This window comes from Hyperoodon ampullatus (assembly GCF_949752795.1).
Source record: "Hyperoodon ampullatus genome assembly, chromosome: 1".
In the NCBI taxonomy this organism is placed as follows: domain Eukaryota; kingdom Metazoa; phylum Chordata; class Mammalia; order Artiodactyla; family Ziphiidae; genus Hyperoodon; species Hyperoodon ampullatus.
In genome coordinates, this window is record NC_136914.1 from 78,368,720 (window position 1) to 78,374,664 (window position 5,945).

Consider the following 5,945-nt stretch of genomic DNA (forward strand, 5'->3'; position numbering starts at 1 on the left):
ACTTTCACTCAAGTTACAAGAGCCTGGAGAAATTTTTAAAACTCAAAGCATAAAAAAAATCTGGGAGAGGGCGTCCCTGGTGGCGCAGTGGTTGAGAGTCTGCCTGCCGATGCAGGGGACACGGGTTCGTGCCCCGGTCCGGGAAGATCCCACATGCCACGGAGCGGCTGGGCCCGTGAGCCATGGCCGCTGAGCCTGCGCGCCCGGAGCCTGTGCTCCGCAATGGGAGAGGCCACAACAGTGAGAGGCCCGCGTACTGCAAAAAAAAAAAAAAAAATCTGGGAGAGATAGATGACCTGGCTTACACACGTGGATTCTCAGGAAACTGCTCCACCCATTAACTCCTAAAATACCTGAGTACTTAGTTAATTGTCAGGTGCTTCAGTTCTCACAGAGTTACTAAGAACAACTTTTGAATTCCTTGGGCTAAGAGACAGAGGATGTCAGTTGAGTTGGCACACAAAATTAACCATCTTAACTACTATATTGTCAATTTAGCTTCTGATTATTTTCCAGAGTTCACTGACCCACTTTACTTCCAGATGGCTAGCGACATGTGATGTGCAGAAGGGAGAAGGCTAGGTTGAGGAAAGATTAATGCTGGGTTGGCTTAAATTGCTTAAATTCACAGATTTGAGTTTTTTGATTTGTTCATATGTAATAACGTGCTAGGAAAATTGCTCAAATAATATAATTATTTATCTCATTTGAGTATGGTATGACAATAATATATAAGCAGTAGGTAGTATTACAGGCATTTATTTCATAGCATTGCATTTTAGTTATAAACATTTACTTTATTTGTATTGCAATTATGATATTTATTTTGGGAGAAACCATTTTACTGTGGTGGGTGGATTAAAACAATGGCCACAATACTTCCTCGCATCCCTGTATGCACATCCCTTGGCAAAGTGAGTTTACAGTTCTTTCCATCATGATCTGGATTCTATTTTCTCACCCCTTGAATGTAGCCTAGTCAGATGGCTTGCTTTGTTGAATAGGACTTTGGAAAACGTGATGCTGGCATAAGATTCAAATGTTCTTGAGCATTTGGGCTTGCCCTCTCTTGCTGTGGCAAATGTAAGACCATCACTCTGTGAACATATTACTAGCCATTTTAAAATACACAATTCAGTGACATTTAATACATTCACAATGTTGTAAAACCACCACCTCTATGTAGGTTGTGTAGGAAATATTTCCATCACCTCCAAAGAAAAACCCATACCTTTTAAGTTCCTCATTGTCCACCCCACGCCCGCCCCCTGCCCCAGCCCCTGGCAACAGTAATCTGATTTCTGTCTTTATGGCTTTACCTATTTTGGATATTCATATAAATGCAATAACACAATATGTGACCTTTTATGTGTGGCTTTTTTTGAGATTAGCAAAATATTTCTGAGGTTCATGTACATTGTTGCATGTATCAGCACTTCATTCTTTTTTATGCTGAACAATATTCCATTGGATGTATATACCACATGATCTTTATCCATTCATCTGTAGATGAAGATCTGGATTGTTTTCACCTTTTGGCTAAAGCAAATAGTGCCTCCATGAACATTCATGTACAAGTATTTGTTTGACTACCTGTCTTTAATTCTTTTGGTATATAAGCTAAGAGTGGAATTACAGGGTTAGATGGTAATACTACATTTAATTTTTTTGAGAAACTGCTAAAAACTGTTTCAACAGTGCCAGTGCCATATTGCCCTGGTACATCCCCTCCATTAATGTACAAGAGTTCCAGTCAATTTCTCCCCATCCTTGCTGACACTTGTAATGTTTCATTTCTATTATTATTGTTATTGTTATTATTATTATTAAAGCTACTCTTATGGATGTGAAGTGGTATCACCCTGTCATTTTGATTTGCATTTCACTAATGACAAATGATACTGAGAATGTTTTCATGTTCTTGTTGGCTCTTTGTATATCTTTTTAAAAAAATGTCTATACAAGTCCTCTGCCTATTTGTTCCAGTTTTATAGAGAAACAATTGACATATATTACTGTGTAAGTTTAAGTCATACAGCATGATAGTTTGATTTACATATACTGTGAAAGGATTACCACAATAGGTTCAGCTAACATCCATCTTCTCATATAGATACAACAAAAAGAAAAGAAAAAAAAAAGAAAAATTGTTTCCCCTGGTGATGAGAAGTCTTAGAAATTACTCTCTTAACAGCTTTCCTATGTATCATATGTCACTGTTAGCTACAGTTGTCACATTGTTCATTACATACCCAGTCCTTATGTATCTTATAACTGGAATTTTCACTTTTTGACCAACTTCATCTTTTTTTCCCTCAGTAAAAAAAAAAAAAAAACACCCACATTTATTTAGTTAAACATTTCCCCTGACCTAAAGAGAAAGATGTCAAAAACAAACAAACAAATAAAGCACCTAGGACATATACATAAGCATGTAGCCCCACCTCCAGTCTGGAACCCAGATAACCTACAAGCAAAAATAAGGTCGAAGTTCCATTCCAGAGATAAAATTATCTTTGCTTCTGGAAGATACTTCCATATCCTCTTCCTCTCTCTTCTTCTCATAGCTACTTGGGCCTTCAGAATAGCAGTTTTTCCCTGGCCAGCCCCAGAGCCTTGGTTTTTATTTTTCATGTTCTTTAACATGGATGCGTTTTTCAGCATGTCAGGCAAAATCGGAAGGCAGATTTTGCTGCCATGGATGTACACCTGCTCCAGCTGTGCCACTAGGCTGTCTTTGGACTGTGATGTTGGACATCTACCTGTCCATGCTGTGCTTCACCTCAGTGAGCTTCCCTTTATACACCTTGCTGGTGTTTGACTCACCTGTCCTGATGTGGACCTCGGCCCCATGTAGGGATTTAAATGGCACAACGATAGACATCTTGGTGGGAAGAGAGTTAGACCTACAGTTTTTTGATTGGCTTATTTGTCTGCTTTTGTTGAGATCTAAGAATTCTTTATATATTTTGGACACTAAACCCTGTTAAAATATTTGATTTGCAAGTATTTTCTGCCAACCTGTAGATTGTCTCTTCCCTCTCTTGGGACAGCTAGAATTCTCATACATTGCTGTTTGGAAGGCAAAGCTGTATAGCCATTTTGAAAGTAGATTGGCAGAGCCTTTTTCTGTTAAACAATTATTTATTATATAACTCTGCATTTTCACTCTTAGGACATTTTCCAAGAGAAACGAAAACTTATTTCAACACAAAGACTTTTATGTGAATGCTCATAGAAGCACTATTTATAATTGTTAAGAACTAGAATTAATGCAATGTCCATCAAATAGTGACTTGATAAACAAAACAAGTTGTACTCTATGCATATTAAATATCAAGGACACATAAATATAATTATCTATATACAGTTGACTCACTGTGTTTGACCCACTTAATTTCAAGAAGTATTTATTTGGACTGAGACTACTCTTGCAAAGTAAGTAGCACTTAATTTCAAAATCATATTTTTAAAATTTATATTTCATATATCATTTTTATTAAATAATAAATGTTCTACTATTCATTATTTGATACTTTACTTACATTTTATACTTTTCTGGGAAGTTTAATGACATAGTAAAATAATTACAGAGAAATGAAGCAACTACAGTATAATTTATCTTAACTTAAACTTATTCCCTGAAGAAAAAAAAAAAGTGGTTTGATGAATTTTAAGCATGTCAAAAGCAGACAGACTAGTATCAAAAAATGCCTAAAATCTTAAAAAGAAAATTTTTTGCCATACTGTCATTTATGTAGTTGTAAATTTATTACTTTAACTTTTTGATTTCTGACAATACATTTCAAAGAAAACATTTTAATGACAAAGCATTAGTTACAAAATCAGCATTTTCAAACTGTCATTGACAAGAAAATGATAAAGACAATCATAATACTTTTATAAGGGGAAAATCCATTTGTGAGTCAATCAGAAAATTAAATAAGAATATATTTATGGTAGTGGCTCATTCACCTGCAGTAGTTATATTAGGTTATAGTTCCCTTTATGAAAAATATTTTCCAGAACAAAAATCACTTAAACTTATATTTTAATGAAACTAATTTAGTAATAATAGCAAATACTTTTATAGCTTTTACTAAATTCCATGCACTATTGTATTTGCTTTATATATATTAACTCAATCCATACAACCCTATGTCAAGGGTACTATTATTGTTCCTATTTTAGAAGTAAGAAAATTGAGGTGTAAAAACACAATTTGCAGATACTTATCCAAAGAATACATGATGCAGCTTAGACTCAAATTTAGGGGTCTAATTCAAAGACTTTTTTTTTTTAAGAATTATTCTGTGCTGCCTCTCTTAAGATTAAAATGTTAACTTTAGCAACAAACAATATAGCTATGCTTCCAGAATTATGTCTGTGAGGAAATTCCACTTTCAGAAGAAATGCTTCTTGGGTCGTCACTTGTTTTACAAATGAAGAGGAGGTTGCCAAGGTCATGCCCTCTCTTAAAATATGAGCTTGAACTACTGCAGTGGGAGCCAAGTTTAGTTCAGAAGAGCTCCCCTGAAGTGAGCTGCCAAGAGTAGTACTAGCCTAGGGATAAAGCCTGGGGCCAGAAGCAAGGTGAAGGATTCTATCTGAGCACATCAACCTGAAGTTAGGGACCACAAGTCAAAGTGACTCAAGAAAAATAAAAAACCTGAAATATTCTATAACTATTAAAAATTTCCATTACTCTAGGAGATGACTCATAAAGGATATTGCTGTGATTTATGTCAAAGAGTGTTCTACCTATGTTTTCCTATGAAAGTTTTATAGTGTCTGGTCTTACATTTAGGTCTTTAATGCATTTGGAGTTTATTTTTGTGTATGGTGTTAGAGAATGCTCTAATTTCATTTTTTTACTTGTAGCTGTCCAGTTTTCCCAGCACCATTTATTTAAGAGACTGTCTTTCCTCCATTGTATAGTCTTGTTTCCTTTGTCATAGATTGACCATAGGTGCATGGGCTTATTCCTGGGCTTTCTATCCTGTTCCACTGATCTATATTTGTTTTTGTGCCAGTATCATACTGTTTTCATGACTGTAGATTTGTAGTATCAGCCACTATGTAGAACAGTATGGAGGTTCCTTAAAAAAATAAAAATAGAGCTACCATGTGATCCAGCAATCCCACTCCTGGGCATATATCCAGAGAAAAACATGGTTTGAAAGGATACATGTACCCCAATGTTCATTGTACTGCTGCTTACCATAGCCAAGACATGGAAGCAACCTAAATGTCCATCAATGGATGAATGGATAAAGAAGATGTGGCACATATATACAATGGAATATTACTCAGTAATTAAAAAGAATGAACTAATGTCATTTGCAGCAACATGGATGGACCTGGAGATTATCATACTAAGTGAAGTAAGTCAGACAAAGACAAATATCATATGATATTGCTTACATGCAGAATCTTACAAAAAATGATACAAATGAACTTATTTACAAAACAGAAACAGACTCACAGACTTAGAGAATGAACTTATGGTTACCAGGGGGAAGGGTCGGGGGGAGGAATAAATTGGGAGTTTGGGAGTGACATGTACACACTACTATATAAAAAATAGGTAGCCAACAAGGACCTACTGTATAGCACACAGAACGCTGCTCAATATCCTGTAATAACATAAATAGGAAAAGAACTTGAAAAAGAATAAATACATGTATATGTAAAAAAAATTTTTTAAAGGTTATAGGAAAACAAAGTTCCAGTACAAATATAATCTGTGTTTCTAAAAGAGTAGCCCACAATTTAAATATTGGAATTTTAAATTACATTAGTAACAACGGCAGTGAAATTAAAATTATTGAGAATAAATATGAAAACATACATGCAAGACCTCTGTGTGGAAATCTGTAAAACTGTTGAAAACTTTGAACAAGGACTAAATTAATGGAGAAATATCCCATGTTCATTCATAGGAA

At 35.2% G+C, this 5,945-nt stretch overlaps 1 pseudogene across 1 annotated transcript; it reads right to left on the reverse strand.

Moving 5' to 3' along the window:
• Positions 1 to 2,510: 2,510 nt before the first annotated feature.
• LOC307050608 (small nuclear ribonucleoprotein Sm D3-like) lies at positions 2,511 to 2,884 on the reverse strand (annotated as a pseudogene). The gene has a single exon. The product of its transcript is annotated as a small nuclear ribonucleoprotein Sm D3-like (transcript).
• Between the last annotated feature and the right edge of the window lie 3,061 nt (positions 2,885 to 5,945).